At 42.3% G+C, this 27,249-nt stretch overlaps 1 protein-coding gene across 4 annotated transcripts in view; it reads left to right on the forward strand.

Annotated features, from left to right (window-relative positions):
* Positions 1–374: 374 nt before the first annotated feature.
* The window catches only part of SPATA13 (spermatogenesis associated 13), a 114,688-nt gene continuing 87,813 nt past the window's right edge, over positions 375–27,249 (forward strand). For 3 of the 4 annotated variants that reach the window (XM_034758738.1, XM_034758743.1, XM_034758739.1), the window contains exon 1: positions 23,061–23,227. The gene's annotated coding sequence lies outside the window, so the exon portion shown is untranslated. Of the gene's footprint in view, positions 638–23,060; positions 23,228–27,249 lie in introns of those variants that run through there. The other variant, XM_034758740.1, reaches the window with a different exon arrangement.

The following is a 27,249-nucleotide window of genomic DNA, read 5'->3' on the forward strand; positions in this document are numbered from 1 at the left end:
ATCCTAACTGGTAAAACTGTCCTAATGAGACATAACTGGGCCAGGTGTGAAGTCTCCAATGTATAAATACAAACTGTCTATTTTTCTTTCCTACTGAAAAGCAAAACCACGTAAAACCACAGTGCTGCAGGCTGGATAAATCTTTCTCATGATGAATTGTTTTCTGCAGACGGCTTCTGAAGCAGCAAAAAGTTAGGTGTGTTTACTGTAGTTTTTTCAAGAACAGACGTCTCCAAAAAGGCGGAGGGAAAAATTATGAAGCGTATTCTTGTTCTTAAACTGACATGCTCTTCCAGCTGTACCTCCCACCACAGAGTAGGGGGAGGCACGGAAGCTGCTGATTGGCGTGGAGGTTCCTACAGAAAACACTCTAGTGTTCTGAGCTTTCAAGCTCACTTTGAGAAGCCTTTGAGTTACTCATTTGGAGTTAAACTATGCTTCGCCCAGGCTTAGGAAGGGTAAACTGTTAGCAACAGGACGAACAGGACAGCTTTTTTGGGTGTTTTGGAGGGTCACTAAAGTGCCTTTAGGTTTTCTTCTTGCTGCTTAATAGACATTCTGGGATCTTCACCTTGTTTCTGGAAAGGAGTTGTGATTTAAAGGTTTCTGCTTCACTTTCTTTTGAATCCACAGAGAGGTAAGACAGTAATAATTGTGGATAATTAGTTTCCCTTTCTTTTCCCTTTTTCTGCTTCCTTTGATAAGTTACTGACTCTCATTAATGTTATATTCATACTCTATCCCTCACTATTGTGCCGCTGACTGCATGCCAGTTGACTGCTGCCATTCCATCCCAGAGGTGGCTGCATTTCTGTAGTTTGTAAAGCAATTTCAGATGAAAGGTAAATTAATGGAGACAGGCTCAAGTTGCAAAATTTGAATCTGGATTTCAAAGTTCAGGGTGTTCAGCTCTGGAGTTCAGCTCTCTGTAATAAAAGCCACTTGCAAAATTTGCAACAAAGTCCGGATATGGGCTTGCAATACCCCCAAAGTTTAGGAGTGTTTGGATCTGGGGTTTTGGTTTAGAGTAATTTGCCTATGTGTATATGTGTGTTGTATGTGTATGTACATAACTCTGTGTGTATGAGGATATATATACATAGTATTGTTATATCCCTTCACATGTGGTCTGGTAAATTAGTCAAATGGGTGATCTGCCTAGTAGAATTCGGCACACAGGGAGATATCAAGAAAATTAGTGAAATGAAAAAGCTGATGCTGGGAATTGCCCATCTGCTTTAGAAGATCATTCAGTGCTGCACCAGAGGCTCCCTTTGGCTCTTTCCAATCCTACCCACCTGTTTGATCCTCCAGCCCTTCCCTGTGTTGCCAGCACAGCTCTCTACTCTCTCCCCACCCCCAATTATTGTCACCAAATTGATCTAAAGCAGTGGTTTTCAATCTGGAGTCCACAGACCCCTGGGGGTCTGCAGACTGTGCCTAAGATTTCTAAAGGGGTCCTCACCTCCATTTGAAGTCTTTTAGGTGTCTGCAAATGAAAAAAGGTTGAAAACCACTAGTCTAAAGTTTTCTAAAGAGATCTTAGAATTCATCATAAAAAAAAACCAGTGATTTTTGCGGTGGAGAGGGAGCCGAAATCTAACTTCTGCCATGTGTGCATCCATAAATACTGATCCCTGAAAAGCTGCTACCTCCACTGGTGCCAGTGAAAACTCTTCAGGGAAGCAAGACAAAAGCCCAGCCAGAGCTTCACATGTTGGGCTGAGGATAATCAATCTCAATCCTCCTGTAAAAAAAACAGAACAGCTGTGGGGAAAGATCAATAAACACTACCAGTTGCTCTAGGAGTCTCGAAGAGGAAGAATTCCACAAACTAAAATGAGCAGTAAAGGACTCTGTCCCTAAAGACACCAGGAGGAATCATGGGGAATGCAGCAATTAAGGGGAAGTCTGGTTTTTGCTTTCCGTGGTCCCACAACACAAATATACAATTATAGGAGGGGAGGAAATCGCTGGAATGGGGAGACTTGCTTGTCTGATGCTAAAGAAAAACTTGTTTGTGCTTAATACATTGGAGAAATTGTTCAAGAACAGGTCATTCGTGTGAAAATATAACTCCAGCAAGGCTGCCAAGGTCAGTCAGACCTCAGGGGAGCTGCTGCACAATTGCTAGCTGGCTATGCCAGGTTAAGCTGTCTGGGGCTACTTTAATTGATGCACTCAATTTATCCAGGAATTCAAAAACCTCAAGAGATTGTGTAACTTGCTGTTTTAGTTCAGTTTTTCATCTCTCAACCTGTCTGTCCCATTCCAATATAATTCTTCCACCCCTGCCTTCCTTGCACATAACCTGTTCCTAGTCTCCAGTCCTTCTACCTTGGCGTATCCTAGGCACCTAGACTCACCTTCTTATGAATATGCCTCTCTCCTCACAGAATCCTACTTCCCACTTCCACCCCTGCCCTTCCTGCACATAACTTATTCCCTCACCACGCTTCACCTTGCCCTCTTTGCAAGAATTTCATTCCACCACCCCAGTCCTTCCTGCACACATGCTATCCCGTTCCACCTCTGCTCTGCCATCCCTGCACACATGCCATCCCCTTCCACCCATGCTGTCCCTGTCCTGTTCTACCACCACTTTCCACCTTGCCTTTCAGGCACACATCTCATTATCACCACTCTATCCCCACCTGTGCACATACCATCCCATTTAACCATTGCTTTCCCACCTCTGACTTCCCTGTGCATATCCCATCCCCTCAAGCAGGTTTTGTGGCCCCAAGTAAAAAAAAAAAACACCTCCGAGAGTGCAACTGCTGAGGCGGGGGGGGGGAACCCTCCGAGAGCACCCAGAATGCCGCCCCTGAAATTGTGCCACCCCAAGAAGCACATGCTTGGTTCGCTGGTGCCTAGAGCTGGTCCTGCCCCCAAGCTTCCTGAGATGTGCATAAAATTCTATATAGACAGTAACCATGTCACACAGCAGCAAGAGGAACTGCCCAGCTCACATCTTTGTTCAGAAGTTTTTGGAAGGGCTGACTGGATTTCCTCTGCTTATACAAGACAGTTAGACTTCCCCTTAAGATTCTCTTGAGGTTCTGGTTCAAATTAATTTGAACAGCTATATTATATATATATAGTGCCTAGCGCAATGGGGGCTTGCTCTGTTGCTGGGGCCTATAGGCACTACTGCAATACAAATAATGAATATGTATATGTAGAAATCCAAATGTTATTTAGCAGGGATCTTTTCTACCCTTAACATTTCTTGTGTTAGGATTAAAAGTCCTTTTGACAATCATGTGCTTATAAGCTTGATGATCCTTATGGTGGGATTGATTAATCAACCTTTCTAAATTGTTTAAATGCTAGGCTCTAAAATGAGAGTTGAGTGAAGGACTTCTCTACATGGGGAAACTGACCAGCATAATTATACCAGTATAACTCCCCAGCTGGACACTCCTATTCTGGAAAAAGTGTGTCTGCACAAGGGAAGGGAGAGGACTTACTGGTTCTGTTATGTACTTCTGTGATTCGTTCCTTCCATTTTTGTGATAAGAATGTCTCACATCATAAGGAGGTGGTTGCAGTGACACCCTGTTGGCCATGGTATCAATATGTCACTAGTGCAGAGTAAAATGTTCCATTATAATCATTCCCCTCCATATGTTATAAACAGTCTATTCCAGCATAAGGTGGTGAAATGGACTACATTATGTAAGCCCTGTGCTTTGACCCCCACATATCTGTTTCCACCTGCACATCACCCTTTGCTTATACATTTTGTTTTTGGAACAGAGGAGCGCACTCCTATCCAGGCAGCAGCATTTGGGTACTCTGTTTGTGGCAGATGTAATAATTTTATTAATTGTGATGTGGTGAGTGAGGTGAAGTTATTGCATAGTGGGTTATAAGACTTTCCTATATGAATGTACTGATGTAACTTAACAGCGGGCTCTGGGGAAAAAACAAACAGGAAGGCTTCCCAGATAAGAACATCTCAGCAAACCCTTGAAAGACAACGGGGGAAGATCCTGTCTCCAATGAAGATGCAAGCCTTGTTTTGCAAGCCTGGGAGTCCAGACATCAAAATGACAGTAAACAGTTTAAAAGGCCTTATCAGGATTGGAGGTGGGGGTGAATTGTTAGGTGCTGTCCAGTGGACAGGCTGACACAGAGGCTGGGTCTACACTAGCAACTTATGTTGGTATAACTATGTCACCCCTGAGCAACACAGTTATACTGACCTAACCTTCGGTCCCATCGCCATAGCTATCACCTCTCAGAGAGGTGGAGTACCTAGGCCGACGGGAGAAGCTCAATTTAATTAGCATCTTCACTAAGTGTTAAACCGGTGTGGCTGCAGCGCTGTTATATAGACAAGCTCAGAGAGAGACTTCACGGAAGGAGTCTGAAGCAGTTGGGCCATTCTCAGTGCAGAAAATGGTAAGCCTTAGGGAAAGGCAGGCAAATGTATAGACTGGTTTATTGTTTTAAGATCTGTTTTCTCTAGAATATTTTTGTTCTAAATATATAATACCTTGCTTTAAGAAGTCCATTTGATTATTAAATACCACTGCCATTGCTCCCAAAGACAGGTACAGAAACTGAGCATAAGTCAGACCTGCTGAGGTAATCGCAGTTGGTCTCCGGAGACTGCAGTCTGGGACCCAGTCTGAGAGTGGGAGAATCACGTGATTCTACCCTGAGACAGGTGATGGCTTGAGGCCAAGAGGACCAGAAGAGGTCAGAGATGCAGTAATTGTGACTATAACTCATTCTCATTATCAGATCTATCATAGCCCATGATGGTATCTAGGGATTTCTACTGTCATTATGGAATGAACACAGTCACATTCACACACCTGCACACTCCTACCTGGAAAGGAGCTGTTGAACTGAGTAAGATTTAGCTAGTCTGCTCTTGCTCCTCTTAGTCCTGTTGTCTAAGCAGCAGATTTGTTCCTTGACATTCATGATCATTTCCTCGAGGCTACAGGCAGTGAATTGGCCTTTTGAGGTAGAAAATATAAATGAAGAATTTAATTGTGCAAAAATTTATGTTCTTGAAATTGCTGGGTGTTCTCCCATCCTCTGGCTGTGCCTGCACTGAGGATTTTAGGGAAAATTCCTGTCGGTCTGGCACATGGGCATCTCCACCCGACCTTCAACAGTAGTAGTGCTAGCGTAGATCAGGCACCAGCATATTTTCCATCCTATGATCTAGGTCATGGTTTTCAACCCGAGAGGACACAATCTGTGGAAGGGGTTGAAAACAGGTCCAGTAGTGTTGTGAGCACCCTGCACTTCTTTATGTCTAGAGGGGAGTGATCCCAAAAGTATAGTGCATTGATCTGGAAACTTAGTTTTGTTTTAACATGAGGTCATGGTATGGAAAAGGTTGAGAACCACCAATATAGGTGTCACTTGCCCTTTAAGAGAAAGCAAGGTCCAATGCACCTTTGACTTGTCAGCTGCCTCCCAATTTGTTGTAAGGGAGGGTACGGCCATATAAATGGGGAAATGCCAGAGGACAGACAGTGAGAGTCAGTCAGGAAAAGAGGCAACTGTGAGATGCTTGTTTCAGTCAGGAGAGGGCAGGTGAGAGTGCCTGGGAGTGAGAGAGTCAGGAAATCAGAAGGTGAGAGCTGCCAGAGACCCAAAGACTGGAGGAGGTCCCTGAAGGAAGCTGTAGCTGGTTCATGGAGGAAGACTGAAAACAGCAAGAGGGGTTTGCTGGCCCAAGAGCCAGGGCTGGAGAGGTCTGAAGGCCAGAGAGCAACAGAGGGAGTTGCCTGCTGCTGCCTTCTAAGCTGGAGAGCCAAAGGTGAGAGCTGGAGAAGACTAAAGACGGGAGAAGCAGAGGGGGTTTCCTACAGTCTCCAGGCTGAAGAGCTGGAGCCAGAAGGATGAGAGCCAAGGGAGTAAGGGATGCTCTTCTCATGAAGATAAATTCCCAGCAGAGAGAGTGTGGCAGCTCCTCCTGGAAAGAGAGGGATGCAGTCCAGCTGGAAGGGCTAGGGTTGGTGACCTGGTAAAAGGATGGATGAGTTCGGAAAAAGAGCCCAGGTGTGGCAGAAGTGTGTATGTGGGGCATCGAGGGACTAGATATCTTGGGATTTTAAGGACTACATGTACTGGGTGATAAATGGACTTTGTTTGGGACTTCTGTTATGGACTACATTTTTGTAATAAACCCAGCCCCAAGTAGGGGCACTATAGAGGCAAGACAGCCGGACATGGAGACTCTGAAGGAGAGAAACGGAGGTAGGAGTACCTCTTGTACCATGGCCTGCTGCAGGAGGGCACCCATCCCAGGTTGGGTCACCCCATTACACTAGGATATATAAAACTGAGGCCAGAAGGGACCACCATGATCCTCTAGTCGGATGTCCTGCATAACACAGGCCATAGAACTTTCCAGAATTTATTTCTATTTGAACTAGAGCATATCTTTTAGAAAAACATCCAATCTTGATTTTAAAATGGCCAGCAATGAATATTCCACCACAACTCTTGGTAAATTGTTCCAATTGTTAATTATCTTCACTGTTTAATGGGTGCCTTATTTCTGGTCTGAATTTGTCTAGCTTCAACTTCCAGCCATTGGAACTTGTTACACTCTTTTCTGCTAGATTGAAGACCCTATTATAACATTTTTGTGCCGCATTTAAGTGCTTGTAATCAAGTTACCCCTTAATTTTCTTTTTTGCACAAGTGAGTAGATTGAGGTCTTGAGTCTATCACTATAAGGCATGTAATCCTTTAATCATTCTTGTGACTCTTCTTTGAACCTTCTCCAGTTTCTTAACATCCTTCTGGAATTGCGGACACCAGAACTGGACACAGCATTCTAGCTGCTGTAGTTGGCACTGGTGCAATTTGCCTCTCTAGACAATGTCAACACTACAAAATTATGTCATCCTAACTTACATTGGCATACAGCCACCACGGTTATTAAATCGTTTGTGTGTATGCACACTTGGTTCTTCTGTCATTGGTGTGTGTACTCACCAGGAGCACTTGCATTGTCAGTATAGGCAAACTCCTGAAGCACAGTAGCAGTTGAGATAAACAACGCAGTGTCTATACTGACACATTGCATTGACTGAATTACATTGACTGTGACTCAACACTGCTCGGGGAGGGGAAGCCCTTACATTGGCGGCAGCCAAATCTAAGTGAAGATGCTTCCACAGCTAGATTGGCTAAGGCAGCTTATGTTGACCTAACAGTGTATAGACCAGGCCCTACTCCGACTTGATATTCCCCTGTTTATACATCCAAAGATCACGTTAGTGCTTTTGGCGATAGTGTTGCACTGAGAGCACGTGTTCAGCTGATTATCCACCATGAGCTCCAAGTCTTTTTCAGAGTCACTGCTTCCCAGGGTAGAATTCCCCTTTGTGTAAGTGTGGCTTACGTTCGTTGTTCCTATATTAATACAGCTAAATGTATACTGTGACACTGCACCCCATATTCTTCATAGTGATATTATTGTGATATGATTATGACATATGTATGATGTATTTTATGCAAGATAAGTTATGTGAGATATCATTGGAAAGGTTATGATTTGCTGAATATGATTATCCTATTTGCATGCATGTATCATTTTTGTATCTGAAGTTATGAATATTGACGATATAGCTTTATTTCCAATGTAGTTACACCTGTGTAACACCCACTAGACAAGTTGTTTTCATTCTAGATAGCGGGTGGGGAAAGGCCTATTCAGTGCAATGGCCCCTTAGGAAAACAATAGGCTTTAGGAAAACTTATCCCCCACCTGGGGAGCTTTCCACACTACAGACAGCCTCTGAGTAATGGCTGCTAGGATTCTACAAAGACATGTGATGAGACCACATGTCTCTAGACTCCATCTTGGGATGTCAATGTTTTTCCACAGACCGGACTGGGAACTAAGCTTTGAAACAAAGGTTCCCATCTTAAGCAAAAGCGATAAAAGGCAGGGAATGACATCACCTGGGGTTCTTCATTGACTCTGCACTCAAGAGGACTTGTGGAAACACCTGAGGAACAAAGGCTGAACTGCATTTTTTGTTTATTTTCTAGGTAATCTGCTTTGATCTGTTTGCTATCCCTTATAATCACTTAAAATCTATCCTGTGTAGTTAATACATTTGTTTTTGCTTCACTAAACCAGTGCATGGAAATCATAATTCAGGGGGCAGAAGGCTGTTACATATTCCTCTCCATGTTGAGGGAGGGGGAGAATTTGATGAACGTACGCTATACAGTTCCCTGTGCAGAGCAAGATGGTATCCTTTTAGGTTTATACTCCGGGGGGAGGGAGGCGCTTGCCTGAGGAGCTGGGAGATGCTCTAGCTGAAGCCTTCCCATGCAGGTGCTGGTCAAAGAGCCTAACTGCAGCTGGGTGTGTCCCTACCTGTAAGGTTTTGTGGCCTGCAGCATGCAGGGGGTCAGACCAGATGATCATAATGGTCCCTTCTGACCTTAAAGTCTATGAGTCTATGAGTCTATAAGTATGCTGGTGAAAGTGCAGGCTGAAGCCTGCAGGGCTTAGCAGCTTGTCACAGCAGTACAGTGTAAGAGAGAGCTCAGGCTGGTGGGTCGAGGGGGCTCAGTGGTATCCCACTTCCAGATGGCACCCCGGAGGGAACCCATCTCACATATACAAACAGTTTTTGCTTGCACCCTAAGCAATCCAGATCACTCTGTATCCCTGTCCTGTCCTCTTCATTATTTACTACTTGCCCAATATTTGTGTCATCTGCAAACTTTATCAATGATTTTGTTTTTTCTTCCGGCTCACTGATGAACATGTTAAATAGCATGAGGCCAAGAACTGATCCCTGCAGGACCCCCTAGAAACATAACTACTCAGTGATGATTCCCCATTTACAATTACTGTATGCTGTATAATTGTATCCCCAGATATTAGAGAGAGAAGGTGGGGGGAGGTAATATCTTTTATTGGACCAACTTCTGTTGGTGAGAGAGACAAGCTTAGTTTTGAGCCACACAGAGCTGTTCTTCAGGTACTCCCAGCCACAGCAAAATGCAAGGTGGAACAGGTTATTTAGCATAAGTAGTTAGCACATATTGTAAGGGACCATTCAAGATAGTGGCCTATTACTTCTCTGCAATCATATGACAAAAAGAGGGTGTTGGAACATTACAGATTGTTGTAATAAGCAGTGTCTCTGTTCAGTACATGATTTGTAGCATCTCAGCCCGTCTCTGTCACCCAAGGTCTAACTTTTAATCCATTCCTGTTAAAATTTAATTTCACAATTTTCTCCTTAGCCAAATATTTAAAGAGCCAACCCAAATGTCTGAATTGTAGGAACAAAAAATTGAAAGATACATTTGTTTTAACTACAGCACAACTAAAAAATACAAAACCAGAAAGCAGACAGATCCTTTTACAAATACAACAATTCCTGTCATCTTTGGAGAAACGTAAATTTTTAATAGACCCAAATTATGCCAATAAGTACAACCCTGAGAGGGCTTCCTCCATGGCTGGCCAGCTCTTCTGGCTGGTGTTACGGGGAGTGGGTCCATTACCCCAATCCCTCTCTGCCCCTTTGGAATGGTTATTGCATATAGAGATTAGTCCTGAGCAAGCTTTGCATAAGAGCTGCAATTGTGGTGAGTCCCTGCATGGGGGCATAGGAGAAGGAAAGTTCCTTCCACTGCCCCACTCTGCACCCTCACAGAGCCAACAACAGTCTGGGATACCACGGTGTTACCCCTGAGCTTAGACAAAGTCAAAAGGGATTTTGTTTCAATCAGACTTTGGCACTGTAATATTGTTTGGGGTTTTGAGCAGTTGTCCTTTCTATTTTCATGGTGCTACCACTGTATTTAAGAATCTGATCCTGCATGAGTACTTCCATTGTTATCGGGGCTACCTGCATGCATAAGAAAGGGTTTGCAGAACCAGGTCTTTAGATTTGTACCAGTAATATGCAAAAATCTATGCCACTGTTATATCATTGCCCTACCATTGCTCCCCAAATCTGCCATTAAAAATATAGCCATACTTCCAGATTATCACTAACAAGATATATTGTGTTAAGAGTTGGCTCTCACACAGTAATATGCCAGTTTCAAGTGGGCATGAGTGCTAATGAAATGTAGATTTGAACAGATGGTCTGTGGAATACGAAGAGTGTCACCTTATCTGCATGAAGATATTCTTAATGGCAAGCAATGCCAATTTAGAAAGGGAAATGCATACATCATTATAAGGGATTACACATCTTGATTGCTGAAGGCATTATACCATCTAACAATCCTCGGATATCTTTTCCTTCTTTGTCTCCCTGCTGGGAAAATCGAAGGGGAAGGAAAGGTTTGCACACATTAACTACAGACAATAACGAGCTTCTGTGAATTCAGCCATTTCTTAAGTCTCCCTCACAAAAATTTAAACCACAAATTAGTCTTGTTACCCAGTGTTGCATCCATCCACATAATGACCCTACGATCCCTGAAAAGGTGCATTTTGAAGTACACTTTAAAAGGGATGCTTTCCTGGAAGAGAGAATGAAGGTATTGTCAATCAAAGCAGATCAGTCGTGGATAGAGAAAACCGTATACTGAAGAGCTTGTTGATTTTTGACACTGGGCTCTCAGAATGCTACTTGCTTGTTTTTGTTGTTGTTGTTTGGTTTTTCTTTTTACTTCTTATCCAAGCAAAATGATTTTGGAAAAAAAAAATGGGGGCAAGATTGGGGCTTTGAGCCACTGTCTGTATTTAGAAGGTGGGTTGAGGAGGCCCTGCAGATAGCACCTTGTAGGATCAGCCATAAAAATCTGAAGTCTCGAGGTCCCTTCCAGCCCCCCATTTCTATGACTCTGAGTCAACAGGGAGCGTTGCCACTGGTTCAGATGGGAGCAGGAATCCCGAGTACTGGAGGCATGTTTAGGAACCTCATTTTGTATGCAGGCTGTGCTAAATAGCTGGTATGGCAGCCATAACGGATCAGTCTGCGACAAAGGCGGTGTCATGTGGGGAGGCCTGAGTGAGCACTGCCGATGGAGCGGGGTAAGGATGTAGGACACAGTGAAATTACAGAGACAGATAGGAGCATGGCCACCAGGGTCCTTAAATTTCTTGGTATGAATGGAAACTTTGCTGAAATTACAACCTGGCCACTTAGTGTGATAGAAAACACAGCTGAGCTTCTATCCTAGCCCGGAGAAGAAAGGGTGTTAAGGCTGTCTTTTAAAGTTCTCTGAGTTGCTTTTTAGAGATGCTTTAACATAGTGTAGTTAATGCTTCCTGGGGTTTATTGAGTAAATAATTATTTGGCCATTAGTTAAATTAGACCCAGATGGCAAAGGGTTACTGAGCAGAAACCAAATTATATGAAGCATTTGTTCCTTCCATTAGTAACGCACTAACTTCAAAGTGTGAGCTATTAATTAAGCAGGGAACCTTTTTGCTCAGCCCTAGATGAACACTAGAAACCTTGAGACTAAGCCAGTCCCATAAATACAGTCAAATATTTGATTTGGAAATGAAATATTGTATGGTAGAAACACACTAATTCACTCAAGTGATGGGAGACCCTTTGCAGAGTAAGGACCCTGATCCTGCAAGGAGCTCTGTGTGGGTGACCCCTGTGCAGAGTCGCTTGCAAGATTGGGGCCTAACAATTTTGTGCACAAATTAACAGACCCTTTTCTTTTTTTAAATCCAGGACACAGTATCACTAAGTGTGTTTTGTTCATTTGTTTTGAGACATGTAGTTTCATTTTAACTGCTTATGATAACACAACTGTCACGGGGTACGCTCACCGCAGGTGGCGCCGCCTCCTTGCCATTCTGGGGATCAGCTCTTTCTGGGCCTGAGGCCCTCTTCTGGTGATGGCTTCACTCATTGTCCCCTCTCACTCCAGCTTAGTCTTTGTGATGTGGTCTTCCGGCCAGGCCACCATGGTCCTCCCCTTCAGGAGTATCAAAGTCAGGCAAACTGTCCCAGGCAGTCTACTCTCCTCTGTCTGGTCTGGGCCACTTCCCCAGTGGCTGGTAGAGGAACCTAGGCCTGCCCTCTGCTGCAGGTTCCAGCTCAGGGACCCTCTAATGATGCAGCCGAGCTCTGCACCATCCTGAAGCTGGCTGCCTTTTCCCAGAGTCTCCTACTCAGTCTGACTCCCCCACTCTGGGTTTGCCATCGCAAACTCTCTCCTCTCAGGGAGTAACTGTGGACTAATTTCTATTCCACAAACACTCCTCCCTTCCTGCAGGGAGCGACTGCAAACTACTTCCCTACAACCCCTTTCTACTGCCTGTTCCTGCACGGGTGAGCTTTCCCTAATTAGGGCTTTCCTCTCAGCCTTAATTCTCCCATCTTGCAGCCTAATAGGTTAATTGGCCCCTCTGGCCTCCCTTAACCTCTTCAAGATGAGTGTGGGGAACACACCCTATCACAACTACATAACAAAGTAGTAAAGATTCTATAGTACATTTTGTAAAAGTCAGTCAGTCAGTCTTAGGCCCAGATTTTCGGGTGCAGATGAGGTGCACTTGATGTGGGGGGTAGAAGGTGGGTAAACATCATGTTATGCAACCCTAGCAGCTTTCCAATCCTGGGGCTGACTGGGAGCAACTTCAGCCCCAGGTGCAATTTAGAGCTGCCTTCAGACTGATCTAATCTGCACCCAGCTGCCTCTAACGGATAGCAGGAATAGCTGGACTGTACAGGTGCTCCGGCCACATCCCCTTTGCTGAGGTCTGTGTCTCTTATTTTTATGTCCTCCTCTCTTATCATGACTCACCCTTGTGGACACTGGCAGTTTCATTGCTAGGGGCTTTTGAATCTTACTAATGTAGTTGAATCTGCCATCCATGGGTGAAGTTCTGACCCTGGTGGAGTCAATCGAAGTTGTGCCATAGACTTCAGTGGGGACAGGATTTTACCTCATGTGTTTTCATATGAGAACACAAAGTCTTTCTCCTTTGCTTTCCTATGTTCTGACATCTTTCTTTGCAGTATACAAATGTTTTATGTTCCCAGGAAACACAGTTCATTTGCTTAATCAAGGTAAACAAATAGGATTCTTTGTAGCTCTCCACACACATGTATGTAACAGAAAAGATTTATTTTTTAAAGTGTTCTTTCACACTACTTTGTGTGCGTATAGCATGAAATCATAACCGTATTGGCATGTAAAAACAAGATGTCAGGGATAGAACCAACTCCTGTCAAGTGAGCTTGATCTGGCTCATTTGCAACAGATGCATGTTGTTATACTTAATGAGCGACAAGCTCATTCTTTATCTTGGGTTGTTGTCTTAATGAATTTTTTCCCCGGTAAAATTAAGGAGTAGAGACGTTCGTAGGTTAGTCATTCCAATTAGGATGTTAAATCATATTTAGTTGCCTTGGATGAAATTTTGTTGCACTATGTAGATATTTCTTTGACATCCCAATGTGTTTATCTTTCATCTATCTCTGCAATTTAAATCCCACAGTTCCTAAGATGAGAAAATAAAAAAGGCTTTTATAAATGTGTACGAATGGCAGCTAAAGGTTGGCTGAACATGTTCACAGAAGTTCAGGCACTTAAGGGCTCATTTGTATTTTACTGCCACTGCAAACAGGGTAAGTAGATTGAAATAATTTCTGTATGTAATGCTCACAAATTTAAGGAGAGCGTTGCTGCTGCTTCTTTTTTACCAGAGGGGACATGTCACTCTTTCCAAAAGATCCTCAGTCTATTTATGTATCCTGCAATGCTTACCGCTTTTCAGTGGTGAGGAGTATGTCTCATTATCCTTGTCATCCCCCCCATAGATCTTTCTTACAGTAATGATTAATGTGTTTATAGTTTCTCAGCTCTTTATGGCACCTGATTTTATTTTTCATTTACAAACAAGAAAACTAAAGCTAAGAGAGCAAATGATTTGCCCAAGGGGTCACAGTGATTCAGTTACAGAATATGGAATACAACCTAATCCTCCTGTTCTAACCACTAGACAACCCTATCTCTAAATAGCCAGTAATATGTAAATAGTTCAATTTTAATATCAATTCATTATCTGACCAAACAAACCGAATCCAAACCCAAGTAGTACTAGTTATTGTTGAAATAGCTAAGTGCACTAATTAATCTATTGCAATTAATATGGCAGGGTAAATAAAAATCCTGACAAAAACCGTGTTAAAATGAATTTCCTGCCTGATACTAGTAATTTGTGATCGCTGAAAGGATCAATGAGGACTGTTTGGCTGCTTCAGAACACTATTAGATTGTATTAGAGAAGTTGGCATGTTTACAAATTGCCCAACTAGGACTATAAATTCATTCAGAAGTCTCCTTCTATCTTTGCCTCTTGATTCCTTGCCTCTAGGAAGGTTAAGAATTTGTAAGTGCAGTGATCGGGTCTGCTTGAGGCAAGCTAGGCTCTTATTTTGGTGCTTATATGGGAGCTCAGCTCTTCTGGAAATCTGGCCCCAAGTCTTGCACCTGATCTTTCATCATTTGTATTGAATTTCTCCGATTTAGTTATAAACTCCCACGGCAGAGGTGGGTTTTTTTTTCATAAAATGCTGACCTGCTCTTATCTGGCATGATATTGAATAGATCTTCTCCTTGTATAGTGTCAGGCACTTCACCTTGCTTCCATAACCAAAATACCACTGCGTTCTACTGTTAACACTGCACAGCCAATGGCCTCATGTGCTGCATAAACCTTTACGTAGGGCCTGTAATTCTGTGAATTTTACCATACAAGAATCTACATGTATCGGTTTTGTATTTATGGATGTGAAATATGTATGCCCGTGTATAATGTGTGCATGAAAGGAAGAAAAAAGCAACTAATTACCATTTATTAAATTTCAATATAAAAAAAACTTCAAGCAACTCCTTGACTACTAATAGAACATAAGTCTGACATAGCAATTCTTGTACAATCTTCATTACTGTCATGGAATCCTGCTCCAGAAACTGCAAAGCCAGCTAAACAAGGGGAGATTGAGCCGTTCCTCATAAAGGCCAGCATCTGACATCACTGTCTAAATCCAATATGCATGGGTCAGTGAAATGATTATGTAACACCTATGGAGAAGGAATTGCTCTTTCAGGGCTTTTAAACAAAGTTGCTATTTTAAAAAATCACTTAATGGTCTTTTAAAGAACATACATTTCCCCCCTCTTGTTTCAGAGAATCAAAATTGCAGGGGTGAGGAGGCAATGGAGTGCTTTGTTAAATGGCAGCCATAGCACTTTGAAGTCCTTTAAAGAATATTATCCTCCCTGAGCATTATGCTAGTGCCTCAATTGTACCTCTGCGATGGCAATTCTTTGGCGAAAAACCATCCTCTTTTCAACAGCTACGAAACAATGTTGTTAAAAACATAGCAGGAGTGTTTCAAACACCTTTTAAAGTTGCAGTCCTTTCTCCTTCTGTCCCCAGTAATTAGTGGATACATCTATTTGCTTTCTGTGACCCAGTGATGAATTGGTCTCTTGATGGGATCTTTGCCTTTATTACATTCCTGTTGCTATCCTAAATATTTGGAGGAAGAATTTCCCTACTTAAAAGAGCATGCTGTATGTTGTGTGGAATTGTTGAGTTTATTTTAAGCGCTATCAATGAAACACACACACAATATGCAGAGGTAGCCTACACAGTGATATATTATTTCCATTTCTTCCCATTTTTTGCTGCTTTTACTGTAGCAAAAGACTTGTTAAGACCCACACATGGTGAATTATTATTTCATGTTTCTACATCCTCAAGTGATTTTAGTGCTAATGAAAAGTGCTGAATTGATAGCCCTGGAGAGAGAAACTCTTGTTATTCACAGAACAAGTACAGCATGGGAATCAGGAGCCAGATTTCCCCACACTGTCTTACAGATGTGTGGCAAGAAGGGACTTAACCATGTAAATGTTAGCAGGGTAATACAGTATCCAAGCCTATATCCTTGGCTGATCTGCTGAGACTGCTGCCAATGATGGCAATAGTAATAGTGGTTGTTGTGATGAGGACATCTGTGCCCTAGGAATTTAACCGAGACTTCCAACTAGTGGCAATGCAGTGTGTTTGCAGCCATGTTGGTCCCAGGATATTAGAGACACAAGGTGGACTGTAGTATCTTTTATTGGCCCAACTTCTGTTGGTGAGAGCAACAAGCTTTTGAGCCACACAGTCTGCTAGAGCTCTTCTTCAGGTCTGGGAAAGGTACTCTTAGGCCATGGCTACACTTGAAACTTCAAAGTGCTGCTGCGGGAGCGCTCCCGGGGCAGCGCTTTGAAGTGCGAGTGTGGTCGCTCTCCCAGCGCTGCAGGTACTCCACCTCCACAAGGGGATTAGCTTATAGCGCTGGGAGTGCAGCTCCCGAACACTGCCGAAGCAAAAAAAAAAAAAACACAGACCGGATGGAATGCCGCCCCTTAGCACGGGCCGCCCCAGGCACGTGCTTCCTCCACTGGTGCCTGGAGCCGGCCCTGCAAGTCGGCTGCCACTGGCCAGGTTTTTCTTTGCTGTGTAGACATACCCTGTGTGACTTGAAAGCTTGTCTCTCGCTCACCAACGGAAGTTGGTCCAATAAAAGATATTACCTCACTTACCTTGTATAACTAGTGCAGTGGTTTTCAGCCAGTGGTCTGTGAACCACTGGGGGTCTGCAGACTATGTGTAAGATTTCCAAAGGGGTCCACACCTCCATTCGAAATTTTTTAGGGGTCTGCAAATGAAGAAAGGTTGAAAATTACTGACCTAGTGGCAATAACATTGTGAGAAATCTCAGATACTTTGGAGTATTCCAGCTACCATGAACTTTACAGCTGTTGAACTGTGCACAGGGACTAGGGCTAATCTACACTGGCAACGTTAAAGCGCTGTCACGGCAGCGCTTCAACATGGCAGTGTAGTCGTGGCAGAGCGCTGAGAGAGAGCTCTCCCAGTGCTCTTTAAAAAACCCACCTCCACGAGGGGCATAGCTACTAGCACTGGTGCACTGTCTACACTGGTGCTTTACAGCACTGAAACTTTCTGTGCTCAGGGGCGTGTTTTTTCACACCTCTGAGCAAGAAAGTTGCAGAGCTGTAAAGGGACAGTGTAGACAAGCCCCTAGTTTTACAGCCCTAGAATGCACTGAAATCATTCAAAGAACTTTCCTATTCCTGCTGGAGAAATTAGGCCAGGTCCACACTACAGGCCTATATCGGTACAACTATGTTGCTCAGGGGTGTGAAAAATGCACACCCCTGAGCGACGCAGTTGTAATGACCTAACTCCCAGGTAGATATGTGCTACTTTACCATGTAGATGTTAGCAGGGTAATCTAGTGTCCAGGCCTGTACCCTTAACTGGTCTGCTGAGACTGCTGCCAAGGATGGCAACAGTACTAGAGATTGTGGTGATGAAGACATCTGTGCCCTAGGAATTGAACTGAGGCTTCCATAGCTACCGCCTCTTGGGGAGGTGGATTCTCCCATTGGTGTCTTTTCTAAAGTGCTGTAGCGTTGAACATGAAGACAAGCCCTTAGTCTTGAAATGTCAAACAGTTCTAAGGACCCTCACCTTTACCTTCTTCTGTCCATATTTTCTAGGTATCCCTTTTCATGACTTGCAGGATAACAAGGGCATTTGCCTGTCTTAAGTGGAGCCATTGAGAACCAGAGAGAGTGTTCTGTTATCCTGCAGGAAAGTAAGTTCTCACAGCTTTTTCAGAGAATGACACTGCAGGTAAAGATTGAATTAGCACATCATTGAGTTTGTGATACTTCTGGCCTGATTTGCAGAGGTGCTGGAAGTCCACAATTCCCAGTGAACTCAGATTGAAGATGCTCAGTACTACGGTGATGTGAATCTGAACGGAACAGAATAGAACAGGAATTGCAGCATCTCTGAAAATCAGACCATTCCAGTCCGCCTGACTGACACCTTGACAAGTATTAGAACTGGTCATGCTGAATGATTGATTAATTGGCCTGCTGTAGGCTCTTTTGGACTTGTTTGGCTGCTTCTATTTTAGGTAACTATGGGATATATGAAAGAACCACAGTGAACAAATAAAATTCATTTTCAACAAATTAGTTCTTTTAACGAGTTTGCTCTGTCAACAGTTGTCGGTTCTGGGTTATGTTCCAAACAAATGGAGAGATTCCCTTCCCCTTAGTTCGCTTATGTTGACTCAGTTTTAAATGAGTCATTGCTAATGCCTTTTGGCTCTAACTTGAGAGGGACTGAGCTGTCAAATCAGAATAAATCACAAGAATGGAGCCATGCATTTTCAGCAGGAAGGTAAAAGTAACAGATCCTCTTGTTTTGCCACTGACTTGCTCTAGGATCTTGAACAAGTCACTAAAGCCAAAATATTCAAAATTGGCCACTCATTTTAGGTGCCTCAAATGTTGGTATCTTAGGGTCTGAGGTTGGCAACCCAGAAAATGAAACATCTGAAAGTAGAGGCCACTTTTGAAAATTTGGGCTTTAATCTATATGTGCCTCACTTGCCCCATCTGTATAATTGGTATAATAAGGCCTTAACTCACATGTCAGTTGTAAGGCCTAATTTCATTAATGTCTGTAAAGTGCTTTAAGATCCTGAGCTGACAGGTGTAATAGAAATGCAAAATATTATTTTCTATTATACAGTACATTGAGGGGAAAGACAATCAAGATTATTCTGCTTACTGAGGTGTTAACTACAATTCTGCTGTAAATCTGCCCAGAAAAACAGGCATTCTGCAGCTTTAAAACTTCGGAATGTCTTCTACACCAGTGCTTGATTTTCTAAGCCTCATATTAAGACAAGAAATCTCCAAGAGATTTGTCAGACAAGTTTCTTTGTGGGTTTGAATGCTGATTTTATTTTATTTTTGGCCTTCTGGTTCTGATTCTGGCTCCTGCTTCCCTTCCTCATACCTGTGAAGGACTGTAACCAGGATGGGGCCAGTGGGGAAGCCGCCCAGGGCACAAAGCTGCTGGGGGTGGAGAAATAGAGCAAAAAAATGATGAAAAAAACTGGTAAGGGGCTCAAATATGTTTGCTTGCCCCAAGTACTAAAATGCCTAGTTACACTTTGTACCTGTGACCTGCCTGGGAATTGACCTTTTATTTTACAGTTGAACCTAAATTTCAGTTTCTCGTGAAGTGCCAAACCACAGAACAAAGTCTGCTGTGTCACCACAGCATCATCTCAAATATACATTTACATGGCAGCACAGGAAATGAGGACTCTGGTGACTGATTTGAGGCTAAGGAAAATGTAGTTATTTTTTGGCTGTCCTTTAACGATATAACAACTTTTACATCAGATGGAGCCCTGTAACACGGGGTTTACGCAAAGCTCAGTAAAGTCAAAGGAAATACTCCCATTGACTTCAGTGATCTGATCCATAGCTGCCACACTCCCCCTCCCCCTCCATCTCCACCCAGTTAGGAAGCTTCTGCTGCCCCTGCCTCTACAGATAAATGGCCAAATTGTACTTCTCCTACCCCAGTGAAGCTACATAGGCAATTGTAAATTTGCTTCTAGCACTGAAGAGCATGAAGTAGTGGAGCTCTTGCCTATCTGTAACACTGGTCTACAATTTTCGAGAAGTCGTCTGCTTCAGAGATAAAATGTGCTATTTATTATGTATTTTGATGTGCTGAATTCAAATATGACAATTAAAACAACTGATTGGTTACTGTTTCTAAGATATTTAAGTTTTTACATTTTATGTCTATGTATATTGTGTAGATAGTAGAGTTTTAATCATACATTGTAAACCTAGGTCTTTTCATGTGTTTATGGTTGCTTTACATGATAATATTTCACCTGTCCTGTTTATGTAACACTTTAAAAATCAGCAAAAGGGTTATATAAATAAAATTTATTATGAAACAAAAGGCAAAAAAATTATGTACATAGTTTAGTCCTATTCAGTGTCTACTCGGCGCTTCTTGGCTTGTCTCTTGTATTCATTAAATGGAGCATCTCTTGTCACTGTCCAGCAATAGTCTGCAAGCATTGATGGGCTCCATTTGCCCTGATAGCATTTCTCCATTGTTACAATGTCCTGGTGAAATCGCTCGCCGTGCTCGTCGCTCACTGCTCCGCAGTTCGGTGGAAAAAAATCTAGATGAGAGTGCAAAAAATGTATCTTTAGTGACATGTTGCAACAAAGGCTTTTGTATGCCTTGAGGAGGTTTTCCACCAACAACCTGTAGTTGTCTGGCTTGTTGTTTCCGAGAAAATTTATTGCCACTAACTGGAAGGCTTTCCATGCTGTCTTTTCCTTGCCACGCAGTGCATGGTCAAATGCATCATCTCGAAGAAGTTCACGAATCTGAGGACCAACAAAGACACCTTCCTTTATCTTAGCTTCACTTAACCTTGGAAATTTTCCACGACGGTCCTTGCAAGTTGCTTGTGTTTTGTCAATGGCCTTGACAAGTTCTTCATCAGACCCAGCTTGATGTGTAAGGGTAGTAACAAAATTTTCCTTGATTCAACAAGTGGTGGATGCTGAACACTTTTCCTCCCAGGCTCCAATGACTGTCGGAGTGGCCAATCTTTCTTGATGTAGTGGGAATCTCTTGCACGACTATCCCATTCGCAGAGAAAACAGCAGTACTTTGTGTGTCCAGTCTGCAGACCAAGCAAGAGAGCAACAACCTTCAAATCGCCACAAAGCTGCCACTGCTGTTGGTCATAGTTTATGCACCTCAAAAGTTGTTTCATGTTGTCATAGGTTTCCTTCATATGGACTGCATGACCAACTGGAATTGATGGCAAAACATTGCCATTATGCAGTAAAACAGCTTTAAGACTCGTCTTCGATGAATCAATGAACAGTCTCCACTCATCTGGATCGTGAATGATGTTGAGGGCTGCCATCACACCATCGAGGTTGTTGCAGGCTACAAGATCACCTTCCCTGAAGAAGAATGGGACAAGATCCTTTTGACGGTCATGGAACATGGAAACCCTAACATCACCTGTCAGGAGATTCCACTGCTGTAGTCTGGAGCCCAACAGCTCTACCTTACTCTTGGGTAGTTCCAAATCCCTGACAAGGTCATTCAGTTCACCTTGTGTTATGAGGTGTGGTTCAGAGGAGGAGGATGGGAGAAAATGTGAGTCCTGTGACATTGATGGTTCAGGACCAGAAGTTTCATCCTCTTCCTCTTCCTCGTCTGACTCAAGTGAGAATGATTCTGGTGCATCAGGAACCGGCAGTCCTTCTCCGTGGGGTACTGGGCGTATAGCTGATGGAATGTTTGGATAATGCACAGTCCACTTTTTCTTCTTTGACACACCTTTCCCAACTGGAGGCACCATGCAGAAGTAACAATTGCTGGTTTGATCTGTTGGCTCTCTCCAAATCATTGGCACTGCAAAAGGCATAGATTTCCTTTTCCTGTTCAACCACTGGCAAAGATTTGTTGCACAAGTGTTGCAGCATATGTGTGGGGCCCACCTCTTGTCCTGATCTCCAATTTTGCAGCCAAAATAAAGGTGATAGGCTTTCTTAACCATAGTGGTTATACTGCGCTTTTGTGATGCAAAAGTCATTTCACCACAAACATAGCAGAAATTATGTGCACTGTTCACACAAGTACAAGGCATCTCTGCTCACTTTGGCTAAACAGAAATGTGTCCCTTTGCAAAATCAAACACTGACAAATAAGAGAGCACCACACTGTATGATTTCTAGAGCAGATATAGGGCAATTTGTTCAGCAGAGTGATGTAAACTTTGTTATGATTGCATCATCCATGACTTCTAGGAATAACATGATGCAATTCGTATCATGTATGACGCAATATCAGCTTCAGATTGCATCATTCATTGTTTTGCCTAAAAAGCAAGTACTGTCCAAACCCAGTCATAGATTTATTCCTAGATCCAGTCAAAGATGTATTTTAGTCATTTCTGGTTTAAATTGAGATCCCTTCCCTTTATAACTCACTTATCCTCCACCATTCCCAAGTCAAGGGTCGTATATACTGACCCAATAGCATATCTTGAAAACTAGAGCCAATCAACAATTTTAAGCATCATTTTCCTTCTCAGTGACCCAGAATTAGTAAAGTTTGACTACATTTATTTCAGAAGCATTTTGGCTGTAGAGCAGTGTAATGCAAATTGCCCAAAGCATGGCCACTTCCGTGAGGCCATGTCTACACTACAGTATTATGTCGACATAACTTACGTTGACACACAGCCACAGCAGTGATTAAATCACCTGTGTGTGCGCTCGCAGGAGTGCTTGTATCAATTGTATTGTCAGTGTGTAGCATTGTAGGATGGCTCCTGAAAGTCAATAACAGGCTTCTACAGCTAGGTTCATGCAAGGCAACTTGTGTCCATCTAACCCTATAGTGTAGACCAGGCCTGAGAGATGCCTGTCTATCTTACATCTTGATATAGTGCTATATCTGTGGTTTCTGAAAGCTGCTCTACCCACTCATTCCCCCTCCGATAGTATTTTGCACCCTTCAGAGTTATAATTAAGCCCCAAACTTTTATTTTTGCCTGTTTCACTTTCACTCACCTACTACAGTAATTAATCTTGTTGCACACAGTCATTATTTTTGCAGGTGCAAATAGTAGAAATAAATGGTATGGTTATCTTTTAATGCTTGTTCCTATTTAAATTCTATGCAGATGGATGTTTGACCTGTGTTCCTCTTGGTTTGCCATTTTGTCGACATTGTCAAATGCAATTTACGCATGATGAACTCCGATCCATTGTAAACATCTCTTAACCTGCACAATATTTAACTAGACGTCTGTGGTTATTAGACTCTTATTTTGCATTCTTCTTCCTCCAGGTACTAATTTTATATTTGACACAATAAGCCAGTCCTTAAACTCTTGCTTCAGTATGAATAAATGAACATGAATGTTTTAAACAAAGGAGCCTTTAATGAAACACCAGTATAAGTTATGCTGATTTCTTCTGTTGCTTCATTTTTGTAAGTATATGTTTAACTTGGTGATTTCACACACTGGTTGGAACCATTCGTTATATATTAACTTAGAGCTCGATCCGAAAAGGTACTGAATGTTCCTGTGAAGTGCCAAGTGGCTTTCACACCCAGCGGGAGTGGAACGCACTCAGCACCATGCAGGACTGGCCCTTAATACCCAGGCAACAGCAGGCACTTTAAACCAAGCAGATTTTCTGTGCTCTAGTGTGAGACAAGGTTCATATGGTAGTTGTGTAATATTTTCATGCAATGGATTTTCATGCACTTACATTAAATCTCATCTAAAAGAATCAATGGCTGTTGGAAGACTTAAAAATTGAGGTATGTGGATTGGTATTTAATTATGTTTAGTGTTTGTTATGTTCTCAGTTGTTCTAATTAGGTGCTGAAGAATTTTTTAAAAAATCCTGTATCTTGTGTTACTAGAACCGATCTGTGTCCAGAATCAGAATATTAGATTGAGACGAATGTTTTCCCTCTTTAGTGTCTTTAGCTTCTATGTGACTTTCACCACTGTAGAAAAGTGTTTTTTATGGTTGTGGATGATCTGAGTAATTTATCTAAATAGAATATCTGTATATTACATGTTATTGCATCTGTATATTGAACAACTCTGAAGTCTTTTGCACATAGATGGCTAAAGCTGATTCAGGAGACACTTAAATCGGAGCTTAGGGGACTGGTTTGTTAGGAACTATCCATGCCAGCAGTTCCCAAGTCCTGAAACATTTTTTCAAGGTCAGTTCTGGAAAAGTGTTTTCAGTAATACAGTTGTGCCAGTTGTTGTGGACTCTCTGGGCCTCATCCAGCTCAGTGGGAGTCCTGTTATTTGTTTCAGTAGGAGTTGGAGTAGGCCTTGTATGCAGAGTAATATCCTGGTCGACTGGAAGTCAGAGGGAGTTTTGCTATGGACTCCAGATAGATCAGGCTTCAGTCCATGAACTTATTCTTAAATGTGCATTACCACAGCAGAAATTTTAAAAGGTCAAAAGTATGAGACAGCACTTAGGAAACAGATCAGCTGCTTACATTTTAGGAAAACAAGTAAATAATCAGCAGTTCAAGCCCTGCCCCAATTGACGTTGATGTCAAAATTCAGATTTACTTTAATGAGACCAGGATTTGGCACAATATGTGCAAACTAGAGTGTTTATTCTTCCTCCTTCTCTGGAATTTATATAACTTTTCCAGAGAAACAGGTCTAGACTGCTGTGTTGTTTATAACCGAAGAGAGTTGTATACAAATGGAATTCTCTCTCTTCACTAGTAAATGGCACTTGCCATCATTAAGAAAGTGTGGAGAAAATAGTTGACTTTTGTTCTGGATTCACTTGCTACTAGTGCTAATTAGAAACTGAAAAAAAACAACATAATTTTGCATGCAGACTTGCACTTCAGGTCTGTCAGAGGAGAGTGCCTGCAGCATTGTTGGACTGTCAGAATTGAAACAGAAATGACTATAAGGAAGGAGCAATGGCTGTTTTAGGGATTGTAGGATGAGCCCTAGTTTAGTTTTGATAAATAATTCTATGTGATAATACCTGTGTCTTCTCGAAGTAAACCACCCGACTGTTGGAGACTATTTTGGCCCCAATCCTGAAAACACCTACATATGTGAATAGTCCCATGTGACTACATAAGTAACTTTATGCATGTGAGTGAATGGGACTAGTCATGTGCATAACATTACTCAGACATGTAAGTGTTTGCAGGATCAAGGCTTTAATGATTAATTTTAACTGAAATCAGTACAGATATAAGTATGCTACACTGAAGCAAGTTGCTGAATGGCCAGTTTGCTGGGATGAGTTTGCCAGGTGTTTCTTGTGAGTAAACAAAAGTAAAAAAGAAGTAAGTGAGAAAAAGAGGTGGAGTAGGAGACAGTCATAAATTAATGAGAGGCACATGTGTACCTAAGGTACAATTTGCTAATCTAGCATTTTTCATGTGTAGGAAGCTAAAATGACTAGGTTGCCCCTTAAAAGGAAAATGGAAATATAAGTGGAAGTTTATGTAAACGGAGTGGGCTCTCCATAACAAAGAAGCATTTATCAAATCCTTTCACTGTAAAATGCAAGCACCATTAGATTCCATGGCAGGAAATTGTAGCAATTAGACATCATTCTCTCTGGGAAGATAATTTTCCTATTTGTGTTAATGAGTTTGTTCTTACATACTAATATTATTTTTATTAATATTAACAAAATGTAAACATGTTTAATACTGTGAGACTTAACCCACTGAAAACTCTTGATTTGATTCTCCTTTCACTTAACACCAGTTTAAATCTAGAATTAATTTGTTTTTATTTTTAGAACCCAAATTTTCCCAGTTGTGCTCACATCTACAACTAAAAATATTCTCAAATGTGACTATTTTTACAAGCACAAATTTAGGATCTTTCATGCACAGTTCTTTAAGTGTTTAAAATTCAAAGTACAGAACATTGTGCATAGAATGTTATGGGATTAGTGTATTTATTGGCTGCAACATAAACGATTTAAACTAAAGTATTGATCTGACCACAAAAAACACTGCATACCAAATATATAAATAAATAACGGCCCAGTGAATTCCAAAAGGCTTTTAAACTAATTCATATATTTTCTTGATTTGGCTCGGTTAGGATAATATCAGTCAGCTGAGATAGCTGGTTACGGTGGTGCACTTTTTTACTCTTCTGTTTGTAATATTTTACTCTTTCACAGGAAAAGCAGCGTGAAAAGATTATTTCCTACAGATCTTTAAGATGTTTAGAATTAAAACTTTCACATAAGTTTTGTCTAGCTCGGATAATTACCCGTTGCTGACAGTGGATGTCAGCAGTGGGTCAGGTGAACAGGTGCTAAACATGGTCTAATCAGAAGTGTAGAACAAGAAAATCATGGATAAAACAGATTTAAAGTGAGTTGATTTTAATACACTGTTAAAGGTTTGGCTGAACCAATTGCTGATCCCGTTGTCAGCAATGGGTATTTTTCCTAGTGTAGATAAGGCTATAGATATTTTTTTTTAACCACTTTAAGAATTTATTCCAGGCAGTATGTTTACTGAATGATTTTTATAAACAGTGATTTTAGAGGTATATAGAAATAATGTATGTACATATATGGGCATATGCATTATGGAGGCCTTTGGGATTTATATATAAAGCAGAATTAGAATCCCTCTGTTTAATGACTGATTTTCATATTTGGCACAATAACTCTTCATGGAATTGTATTTTCCATGTAATTTTTAAATGAAAGTATTTTCTCACTTTTGCAGAGGCAATATTTTAAAATACTCCCTGATTGAACTTTTGCCCTGATAATTTTGCATTTCTTTGGGTTCCTCTCACTAAACAACCACTATCTGTACAAACACCAAACACACATATTCCAATAATATCTCAGGCACAGGCCACTTCTTACATTTAAAAACTAAATACACAGAGAGAATTATTCCCCTTACTCATAACAACCTGTTTGAGCTACGCCAAGATTAGACAATGGTATTTTTTATACCCATCAGCCAGTTCCATTTTCCAGCACTGCCAGCCTGCCCCGATTTACCATACTGTCCTCACAGAGACCAGGGGGAGCTAGGAAGGCAGGCTGAATAGCAGGGAGCATGAGGATGGGCTGTGGAGGAAAAAGATGGGGATCTAGGGGTCCATGGCGTAACATGTGGTGGAGTGAAACACCACACACAGATAGGGTGACCAGATGTCCTGCTTTTATAGGGACAGTCGCAATATTGGGGCTTTGTTTTTTATAGGTGCCTATTACTCCCCACCCCTGTCCCAATTTTTCACACTTGCTGCCTCGTCACCCTACACACAGAGCACAGAATGTGTTCTAGAAATGTCACAGCAGGCTTGGGCCGGAGCATTCCTATGCTTTGCTATTCCCTAGATGTCACAAGCCCCATGGTACAAGTTAGAGCAATAGTAACCCCAGGCTAGGAGTGTCACAAACTGCCTCCCTTGTGACTTGCTCTAGAATTGGGGCTCAAACCTCTGCCTCAGTTTTTAACAGACAGGCAGCCAAATTCATGGAGGTGGGGGAGGGACAGGACCGTATTATTGCCTAGGCCGATAAGGCCTAGGCCTAGGGTGGCAAATTTGCAGGGGCAGAAGCTCCCCTCCACGCCCCGCCCCCCCTGCTCCAGCTCACCTCCACCTCCTCTGCAAGTGCACCGCCGCGTCCTGTTTCTCTCCCCTCCCAGCGCTTGCGCCGTGAAACAGCTGTTTTGCGGGGCAGGGAGGGGGGGGGGGAGGAGGGGGAACGCCGCGCTCTGGGCGAAGAGCCGGGGCCGGGGATTTGGGGAAGGGATCCAATAGGGGAAGGGAGGGGGCGGAG

The sequence above is a fragment of the Trachemys scripta genome, chromosome 1, assembly GCF_013100865.1.
Source record: "Trachemys scripta elegans isolate TJP31775 chromosome 1, CAS_Tse_1.0, whole genome shotgun sequence".
Taxonomy (NCBI): domain Eukaryota; kingdom Metazoa; phylum Chordata; order Testudines; family Emydidae; genus Trachemys; species Trachemys scripta.